The sequence below is a fragment of the Blennius ocellaris genome (assembly GCF_963422515.1).
Source record: "Blennius ocellaris genome assembly, chromosome: 3".
NCBI classification, from domain to species: domain Eukaryota; kingdom Metazoa; phylum Chordata; class Actinopteri; order Blenniiformes; family Blenniidae; genus Blennius; species Blennius ocellaris.
This window is the reverse complement of record NC_137652.1, coordinates 30,334,408-30,345,679: the sequence shown is the minus strand read 5'-3', so window position 1 is coordinate 30,345,679 and position 11,272 is coordinate 30,334,408.

Genomic DNA, 11,272 nt, shown 5'->3' with positions numbered 1-11,272 from the left:
GGTGAGAAGAAGACGCACTGTAATCTGAAGGTGAGAAGAAGAAGATGCTCTGTAATCTGAAGAGGAGGAGAAGAAGAACCTCTGTAATCTGATGGTGAGGAGAAGAAGAAGACGCTCTGTAATCTGAAGAGGAGGAGAAGAAGAACCTCTGTAATCTGAAGGTGAGGAGAGGAAGACGCTCTGTAATCTGAAGGTGAGGAGAAGAAGATGCTCTGTAATCTCAGGAGGAGAAGAAGATGCTCTGTATTCTGAAGAGGAGAAGAAGAAGACGCTCTGTAATCTGAAGAGGAGAAGAAGAAGATGCTCTGTATTCTGAAGAGGAGGAGAAGATGCTCTGTATTCTGAAGAGGAGAAGAAGATGCTCTGTAATCTGAAGAGGAGAAGAAGATGCTCTGCAATCTGAAGAGGAGAAGAAGATGCTCTGTATTCTGAAGAGGAGAAGAAGAAGACGCTCTGTAATCTGAAGGTGAGGAGAAGAAGACACTGTAATCTGAAGTGAGGAGAAGAAAACACTCTGTAATCTGAAGAGGAGAAGAAGAAGACGCTCTGTAATCTGAAGGTGAGGAGAAGAAGAAGAAGCTCTGTAATCTGAAGGTGAGGAGAAGAAGAAGACGCTCTGTAATCTGAAGAGGAGACGCTCTGTAATCTGAAGAGGAGAAGAAGATGCTCTGTAATCTGAAGGTGAGAAGAAGAAGAAGATGCTCTGTAATCTGAAGATGAGTAGAAGAAGATGCTCTGTAATCTGAAGAGGATACGCTCTGTAATCTGAAGGTGGGGAGAAGATGCTCTGTAATCTGAAGAGGATACGCTCTGTAATCTGAAGGTGGGGAGAAGATGCTCTGTAATCTGAAGAGGAGTAGAAGAAGACGTTCTGTAATCTGAAGAGGTGACGCTCTGTAATCTGAAGGTGAGGAGAAGAAGAAGAAGCTCTGTAATCTGAAGGTGAGGAGAAGAAGAAGACGCTCTGTAATCTGAAGAGGAGACGCTCTGTAATCTGAAGAGGAGAAGAAGATGCTCTGTAATCTGAAGGTGAGAAGAAGAAGAAGATGCTCTGTAATCTGAAGAGGAGTAGAAGAAGATGCTCTGTAATCTGAAGAGGATACGCTCTGTAATCTGAAGGTGGGGAGAAGATGCTCTGTAATCTGAAGAGGATACGCTCTGTAATCTGAAGGTGGGGAGAAGATGCTCTGTAATCTGAAGAGGAGTAGAAGAAGACGTTCTGTAATCTGAAGAGGTGACGCTCTGTAATCTGAAGAGGAGAAGACACTATGTAATCTGAAGGTGAGAAGATGCTCTGCAATCTGAAGGGGGAGGAGAAGAAGACGCTCTGTAATCTGAAGGTGAGGAGAAGACGCTATGTAATCTGAAGAGGAGACGCTCTGTAATCTGAAGGTGAGGAGAAGACGACGCTCTGTAATCTGAAGAGGAGACGCTCTGTAATCTGAAGAGGAGATGCTCTGTAATCTGAAGAGGTGAAGAAAACACTGTAATCTGAAGAGGAGACGCTCTGTAATCTGAAGAGGAGAAGAAGATGCTCTGTAATCTGAAGAGGAGAAGGAAAAGATGCTCTGTAATCTGAAGGTGAGAAGAAGACGCTCTGTAATCTGAAGAGGAGACGCTCTGTAATCTGAAGGTGAGAAGAAGACGCTCTGTAATCTGAAGAGGAGAAGAAGAAGATGCTCTGTAATCTGAAGAGGAGGAGAAGATGCTCTGTATTCTGAAGAGGAGAAGAAGATGCTCTGTAATCTGAAGAGGAGAAGAAGATGCTCTGTATTCTGAAGAGGAGAAGAAGAAGACACTCTGTAATCTGAAGGTGAGGACAAGAAGACACTGTAATTTGAAGGTGAGGAGAAGAAAACACTCTGTAATCTGAAGAGGAGAAGAAGAAGATGCTCTGTAATCTGAAGGTGAGGAGAAGAAGAAGACGCTCTGTAATCTGAAGAAGAGGAGAAGAAGACGCTCTGTAATCTGAAGAGGAGAAGAAGATGCTCTGTAATCTGAAGGTGGGGAGAAGAAGATCCTCTGTAATCTGATGGTGAGGAGAAGAAGAAGACGCTCTGTAATCTGAAGAGGAGGAGAAGAAGAACCTCTGTAATCTGAAGGTGAGGAGAGGAAGACGCTCTGTAATCTGAAGGTGAGGAGAAAAAGACGCTCTGTAATCTGAAGAGGAGAAGAAGAAGATGCTCTGTAATCTGAAGAGGAGAAGAAGATGCTCTATATTCTGAAGGTGAGAAGAAGACGCTCTGTAATCTGAAGAGGAGAAGAAGAAGATGCTCTGTAATCTGAAGAGGAGACGAAGATGCTCTGTATTCTGAAGGTGAGAAGAAGACGCTCTGTAATCTGAAGAGGAGAAGAAGATGCTCTGTATTCTGAAGGTGAGAAGAAGACGCTCTGTAATCTGAAGAGGAGAAGAAGAAGATGCTCTGTAATCTGAAGAGGAGAAGAAGATGCTCTGTATTCTGAAGAGGAGAAGAAGAAGATGCTCTGTATTCTGAAGAGGAGAAGAAGACGCTCTGTAATCTGAAGAGGAGAAGAAGAAGATGCTCTGTATTCTGAAGAGGAGAAGAAGATGCTCTGTAATCTGAAGAGGAGAAGAAGATACTCTGTAATCTGAAGAGGAGAAGAAGATGCTCTGTATTCTGAAGAGGAGAAGAAGAAGACGCTCTGTAATCTGAAGGTGAGGAGAAGAAGACACTGTAATCTGAAGGTGAGGAGAAGAAAACACTCTGTAATCTGAAGAGGAGAAGAAGAAGACGCTCTGTAATCTGAAGGTGAGGAGAAGAAGAAGAAGCTCTGTAATCTGAATGTGAGGAGAACAAGAAGACGCTCTGTAATCTGAAGAGGAGGAGAAGAAGACGCTCTGTAATCTGAAGAGGAGAAGAAGATGCTCTGTAATCTGAAGGTGAGAAGAAGAAGAAGATGCTCTGTAATCTGAAGAGGAGGAGAAGAAGATCCTCTGTAATCTGAAGGTGAGGAGAAGAAGAAGACGCTCTGTAATCTGAAGAGGAGGAGAAGAAGATCCTCTGTAATCTGAAGGTGAGGAGAGGAAGACGCTCTGTAATCTGAAGAGGAGGAGAAGAAGACACTCTGTAATCTGAAGAGGAGGATGAGACGCTCTGTAATCTGAAGGTGAAAAGACGCTCTGTAGTCTGAAGGTGAGGAGGAGAAGAAGACGCTCTGTAATCTGAAGGTGAGGAGAAGAAGAAGAAGCTCTGTAATCTGAAGGTGAGGAGGAGAAGAAGAAGACGCTCTGTAATCTGAAGAGGAGGAGGAGAAGACACTGTAATCTGAAGAGGAGGAGAAGACGCTCTATAATCTGAAGAGGAGGAGGGGAAGACGCTCTGTAATCTGAAGGTGAGAAGAAGAAGACGCTCTATAATCTGAAGAGGAGGAGGAGAAGACACTGTAATCTGAAGAGGAGGAGAAGACGCTCTATAATCCAAAGAGGAGGAGGAGAAGATGCTCTGTAATCTGAAGAGGAGGAGGAGAAGACACTGTAATCTGAAGAGGAGGAGAAGACGCTCTATAATCTGAAGAGGCGGAGGAGAAGACGCTCTGTAATCTGAAGGTGAGAAGAAGAAGATGCTCTATAATCTGAAGAGGAGGAGGATAAGACACTGTAATCTGAAGAGGAGGAGAAGACGCTCTATAATCTGAAGAGGAGAAGAAGACGCTCTGTAAACTGAAGGGGAGGAGAAGAAGATGCTCCATAATCTGAAGGTGAGGAGAAGAAGACGCTCTGTAATCTGAAGGTGAGGAGAAGAAGATGCTCTGTAATCTGAAGAGGAGTAGAAGAAGATGCTCTGTAATCTGAAGAGGATACGCTCTGTAATCTGAAGAGGTGAAGAAGACACTCTGTAGTCTGAAGAGGAGATGCTCTGTATTCTGAAGAGGAGAAGGAAAAGATGCTCTATAATCTGAAGAGGAGAAGGAAAAGATGCTCTGTAATCTGAAGGTGAGAAGAAGACGCTCTGTAATCTGAAGAGGAGACGCTCTGTAATCTGAAGGTGAGAAGAAGACGCTCTGTAATCTGAAGAGGAGAAGAAGAAGATGCTCTGTAATCTGAAGAGGAGGAGAAGATGCTCTGTATTCTGAAGAGGAGAAGAAGATGCTCTGTAATCTGAAGAGGAGAAGAAGATGCTCTGTATTCTGAAGAGGAGAAGAAGAAGACACTCTGTAATCTGAAGGTGAGGACAAGAAGACACTGTAATTTGAAGGTGAGGAGAAGAAAACACTCTGTAATCTGAAGAGGAGAAGAAGAAGACGCTCTGTAATCTGAAGGTGAGGAGAAGAAGAAGACGCTCTGTAATCTGAAGAAGAGGAGAAGAAGACGCTCTGTAATCTGAAGAGGAGAAGAAGATGCTCTGTAATCTGAAGGTGAGGAGAAGAAGATCCTCTGTAATCTGATGGTGAGGAGAAGAAGAAGACGCTCTGTAATCTGAAGAGGAGGAGAAGAAGAACCTCTGTAATCTGAAGGTGAGGAGAGGAAGACGCTCTGTAATCTGAAGGTGAGGAGAAAAAGACGCTCTGTAATCTGAAGAGGAGAAGAAGAAGATGCTCTGTAATCTGAAGAGGAGAAGAAGATGCTCTATATTCTGAAGGTGAGAAGAAGACGCTCTGTAATCTGAAGAGGAGAAGAAGAAGATGCTCTGTTATCTGAAGAGGAGACGAAGATGCTCTGTATTCTGAAGGTGAGAAGAAGACGCTCTGTAATCTGAAGAGGAGAAGAAGAAGATGCTCTGTAATCTGAAGAGGAGAAGAAGATGCTCTGTATTCTGAAGAGGAGAAGAAGAAGATGCTCTGTATTCTGAAGAGGAGAAGAAGACGCTCTGTAATCTGAAGAGGAGAAGAAGAAGATGCTCTGTAATCTGAAGAGGAGAAGAAGATACTCTGTAATCTGAAGAGGAGAAGAAGATGCTCTGTATTCTGAAGAGGAGAAGAAGAAGACGCTCTGTAATCTGAAGGTGAGGAGAAGAAGACACTGTAATCTGAAGGTGAGGAGAAGAAAACACTCTGTAATCTGAAGAGGAGAAGAAGAAGACGCTCTGTAATCTGAAGGTGAGGAGAAGAAGAAGACGCTCTGTAATCTGAAGGTGAGAATAAGAAGACGCTCTATAATCTGAAGAGGAGGAGGAGAAGACACTGTAATCTGTAGAGGAGGAGAAGACGCTCTGTAATCTGGGTGTCAGTTAAAGACACGGGACAGAAGGACAGAAGAGGAGAAACTGTTAATCCCACATCAACACAAATGGGTTTGGTGGTTTTTAAAAAAGCAGGTCTGGACGTTAACAACAATAATCCACACCGCGTCACCAGCTGGTCATTTGTTCAGCGACACCGCCCCCTGGTGGCTGGAGCTACGAAGCACAACATGCTGGAGCATAAAAGAAGAAGCATTTATTCTTTCCTTTCTCTCCGATCCACTCACTTCAAGATCCATGATCCGTGGACGTCATTCACTTCATTGACACTCTGAAGGCCAAAGCCCAGACCAGACTGATCAATGAACCAATGAGACCAGGACCAGACTGATCAATGAACCAATGAGACCAGGACCAGACTGATCAATGAACCAATGAGACCAGGACCAGTGGCACCAGAGGCTCAAACCATCAAGGCACTACATTTTGCTCAAGTGAACACAAATCACGACTTTACGCTGAAAATCTTTGGATTTTTGCAGGAGCCATTCAAACAGTTTCCTGCAGCAGTGTGGTTCTGGATATAAAGTGGAACTGAGCATTTATTAGCTATGAGAACACAAAAACACCTCCTCTCCTACAATGGTACCTCAAAGGACTCACATGCTCCAGCATGGAAACAAAGATGTTCAGGGATACACTTTATAAAGAGAATTACATTCAATCATGAGATCAGAATAAAGTTCAGCTCCAGGGGTGGAGATGATTGATTTTGTAAAAAAAAAAAAAAGAAAAAGTAGGAAAAGGATTGGAAATGCAATTCCAACAAGGTCGATTGGTGCAGAATCCTGGAAATGTCACAAACCTTCTTGGTCTCAACTAATATAAATCAATCAATTTAACCTAAATGGTCAAAGGTGTCTAAGTTGTGATTAGTTGTTCCACATGTTTTGGAGTTGTTCCTGCCTGAAGGACTTGAAGATTGTTTCTTATTCCAAACCTTTACTGAACCTGTGCTGGAAACGACGACAGGACTGGAGAAGAAACGTCCTGGTTGTCGGTACAGGAGGAACAAAGAATGTGAGGTTTCCTCTCTGGGGGCCACGAAGGAGCCGTCATGAGAACACCACAGAACATCCTGCACAGCGTGACCAGAGAACCAGCAAGGTAGCAGAAAACATGGCCGCCGGCCTCCACCTGCCTCCTCCTGGTTGGACAATCAGAGGCCGACGGAGTCGACCGTCTCTTCTGCCTCTTCTGCTTCAAAGGGAGATTTTGTTCCGTCAAAATTACTTTTCTTTCCTTTTTGTGCACAAGAAACATCAAATCCTGTTTCATGACCTTCTCAGGATGTTTATCTTCTTTACAAGTTTATTTGCAGATGTCTCCTCTTATTTTCTATTAAGAATTTTAGAAAAGAATCATGAGGATTAAGAGATGTTTCTTTAGATCTCTTAATTGATGTTTTCTCCACTCAGGATGAGCAGCGACATTTCAACGTTGGTCGTTTCTACGTGTCGTTAAAGGAGCGTATTGTGTATATTCCATGGACTGAGCTGACGTCACCTCTCATGATGGTGGTTCTCAGCTCCTCCACCTCCTCCACCCTCACGGAGACTGCAGCCCAGCCCACAGCCGCCTCCTCCACCCCCTGGGTGACGTAGCCAGCAGCTCAGCTGGTAGTTGTAGTAATGTACTGACACATCTCGGCCCTCCTTAGTCTTTATTGTGGGAATAGCAGCAGGTTTCAAGAGGAGCTTCTGAGGAAGTCCAGTTTCAAAGTACCGTAGTTCTTTTTTTTTTTTTTTTATGGGAAATGACCTGCCACAAACTCAAACTTTAATGCTCACAGAAAATACCTTGTAATAATTTCTCCAAACAAAACTTGTGGTGAACCAGCTAACCTCTCTATTAAAGGCTGAGCTGGGCTGCTCCTCCTTTTTAAACACAATGTGAGGCAATCATAAATAAAACAAATGTTTTTTCAGAGGTAGTGAATCACATTGCACGCTGTATATTCATCTATTAGCATAAACTCCTCCCAGGATTTCACACGATTTGGAAAACACACCCAATATTTCATATTCATGAAGGCAAATGCACTGGATTGATAGTGTGTGATACTTTGCACATCTGTCAGATGCAATCCCCAGTTAGTAGATCAACCTCCAAATGTGTGTGTGTGTGTGTGTGCAATATCATGTTTGTATTTATACTCCTACATGTAAACCTTTAGTAGTTCAGGCCCACACTGAAAAAAAGGAAATATTGGGTCTTTGAATTTACAAAAGTGAAGTTAGTAAAAGCAACACAATTCATTTATATTCTGTTTGTGAACATGGTTTAATCAAGTACACTTAAGTTGTTCCTAAAGGATGTTGAAATTACTCGTTTCTTGCAAGTTGATTTAAATTAATCAAATTAAAAAAACAAACTCATTGTAATCGAGTTTAGTCTCTGCCGTTCAAATGTTGCAGTGTCGTTATCCCTCCGAAACAGAAGGTGGCGCTTGTCATCCGTAGTTGGATGCCAAAAATAGACCAAGAAGAAGACCACTCAGAAGGAAAGAGCGCGAAGGAACGATTGGAAAGTCCGTTGGAAAGTCTCCATGCTTTGCAGCAAGAGGTCGTGACCCAATATCTGAAAAATAAGTTCTTCAAATGTAGGCTATATATGTTCCTGTTAGAGTAAGTTGGGCGATAGTCGACATCAGCCAGGTTTTCAGACAGTAACGTAATATAACAAGCCTGTTAACTTTTTGTAGCCTACTTATAGTCTATTGGCATATCATGTTGGGGAACTTTAGCTAACACCGGCTAGTTATTTGACTTTAGACAGTAAGCGTCAGTGTGTTTCTCTGCTGAGAAAGCGGCTCCCGGGCCCGCTGCTGCCCACAGCCCACCGCCGCTGAAAAGCAGCCGTTAGCCGCTCTGCACCAGACTGTGACTATGGCGGGTGGGGGAGGAGGGGAAATAAGAACGTGCATGAAGTTATGACGTGTGTGTGTGTGTGTGTGTGTGTGTGTGTGTGTGTGTGTGTGTGTGTGTGTGTGTGTGTGTGTGTGTGTGTGTGTGTGTGTGTGTGTGTGTGTGTGTGTGTTTTTTTTCTTTTTACTGAGACACCTGACTGATGCCAAATGTTTTCTTTCACAGGTTCACTGTCCATTTGCGTATCATACATTCAAAAGGCTCTGTAATGGGTAAGTACTCTCACATTTATTTAAGCCCTAAATTTGCATCTTCATTTAAAAGAATGTGAGATATTGATCAAATGTTAATTGTAATTTTTCACATTTGATTATAATGGAAAATATTGAAGTGCCAAATATCGCTGGTCCCAAACAGCTTGTCCTCAGAGGGTTAAAGTCCTATGAATTTATTTGGAAATTATAGCATATTTCCATCTTGTATAGGATTTTGGTAGTGCAGTGAGCCTTTTTGTTCTGACTCGCATTTTGGGGATGAATGATATGACTCATGATGATCTTGATGTATGTTGCAGGATTAGGTCCAGGGAATGTGGAGCTGTAAGGGGTGCACACAAACTGTATCAAGTAGGTCCAAGCTTTTACATCACTACAAGTTAAAGCATCCACATTTTGGACGTAGTTCTCGCTATCCATGTACATACCAGCACTGTCCATGCACATTTAAGACGTGGAATGCCCTTATTGTCCACCAAAGTAAAATCCACACCACAGGGGTCCCTCACAAAAAAGAAGCTATATTCAGTTGTCACATTTGTAGTTGTACTGATTTAGCATCAGAGAAAGATTATTTTACTCATATAAATGCACATCTCAAACGAAACGAGACAGTCATTTGTATGTTTTTAGGATGTGACTTTAAGACAAACATTTATTGTACTTTTAAATCACACAAAAACCGAAAACACTGCCATCACACATTGGTTGATTTTAAACCAGAAGTAGTTAGGATATCATATGTGAGTGAATTGGAAGCAAACAGTGAGGAGTGTGTTGAGCAGTCAGTTACTGCCATTCCTTCAAACACTCATTCTCATACTGAAGACTTGCAGAAGGTCATTGAGCATAGATTTGCTGCTGCTTTGCTGAAGTTAGAACATTTAGTCCATGTGCCCACTTCAGCTGTAGATGAATTTCTTGGGGAACTCCATCATTTGATCTATTCTGCTCCCGTGCCATTATCTTGTGACATTGTGAGTGACATCTTTCATCAGAGAAACCTCTCTGTTGATGAACTTATAATTAGAGAAACTGTTAATGCAATTAGTTCTGGTAATCCAGTGCAAAGGTCCATACAAAAAGGTGGCTCTCTAAGTACAGCCTATCTGCGTAAGCAGTATTACAAGGATAACTTTGGGGTTATAGAGGGTTAGGGTTAGATTGGATCAGCTCGCATGGTGACGTTGAAAAGACATATTGAAATAAAAGGTGGTGTGCAATAATTGAGGGGAGGGTTTATGACAATTTGTAATTTGATGTCTGATTAATATTCTTTGTGTTTCTGCAGAATAAAGAGCTTTGAAGATGGCCATGCCCGTGATTGTGAAGATCTTACTGACTGATGGCAGCTGTCAGAGGCTGAGTCTTTCACATGGAGTCCCTGAATCTCTTGAAGACCTTTTGGCTGAAGTCAAAAAACAGTGTAACCTGCAGGGAAACATCAGGCTTCAGTTTATGGACTCGTTGTTTGGTAATGAGTTTATGAACCTAACTTCAGTTTCAGAGGTGGAGGACAGAGGGACTCTAAGAGTAATTGATTTGTCAACGCCCACAATGCAATATGAGAGCTTTACAGTCCTACCCCTCCAAGCATCAAGTCCTTGCTCAACAAATGACTCAGACTCAGTAAGTGGCTCAGACTGCATTAAAAGTGGTTTCTCATGGAACAAATAATGCTTCCATTCTATTAAATGTTTATATTTGCCTTGATTCTAACTTTCACCTTACCTAGATCTAAAGTGCCACTGTTTTATTTTTATCATTTTCTTGATGGAGCTTGGTAAATAGTTTTGATTTGGCTAACTTTGGTTTACTTTTTGTCTGTTTTGTACAGAGCCTGGATAACAAAACCATCAATGAGGCCATTGAAGACACCACTGTTGGGATCTATGTTGTCAAAGAACATGCTTCAAGTGATGAAGTAGAGGACATTGGCATTGTTCTGGAAGGCATCAAGGTCTTACAAGATCTTGATAATGTAGCATTAGCTGTTGCTATGCTGTTCGGACTGATGTACGTGCTCAACCTTAGCTACCCCGCTGACCTCCGCTACACTTTCGAGGTTATCCAAAAGATTTGGATGGAACTAGATGGAGGTAAGCTCTCCAACAAAGCACTTGCTCTGAAAAACAGGCTCTCTCAGTGAACTGGGCACACTGATATAACTGCACCGTTTTTTTATTTGTGTTATTTCTCCATGACGAGTCGATGCAGGGTTTATTACTTTTTGTTTGCCAATCTACTTTGATTTGTCATCTATGTAAAATGGTGTTCACAGGGTTAACCATCATGGTTATTTTTTTTTTAGGAACACTAGCTCTTACTTGCCCAATGGCATATTTTGTTTACTGGTTTACAGTAACAAAAAGTTTTACTACTGTTGTAGTTGTTTTGTACTTGCTGTTGAGGATGCACTTGTGCAGGACTAACTGTTCACAGTTTTAAGTGATCAGTGATTTGTGGTTTGTATTTTGAATCTACTGGTTTAATAATCGGAACAGCTTTGTATTCCTACGCTGAAGTTACTGTATGTGTGTGATTTGGATGTGTGAACAGTAGCTCTTACGTGCCCAATTCAGATTGTGGAATATTTTGTCTACTGGTTTACAGTAAGAAATGCTTTTATTACTTTTGTTATTTAGTATTTTCTGTTGAGGATGTACTTGTGCAGTACTAACTGTTTACAGCTTTGAATGTACTGCAAGAAGTAATTTGGGCTTTGTATTCTGAATGTACTGGTATTATGGTTACAGCTTTGAATTTATATGGTAAAGTTACTGTATGTGTGATTTTCAAAGTTTTATGGAAGAATACAGTTACATTTTTTTCACTGAAATCGGTTTTGATTTTTGTATTTGCACACAACACAAAAACTGACAATCTACAATGCGTTTGGCTGGCTTTAACAAATCAAGTTACATTTAGA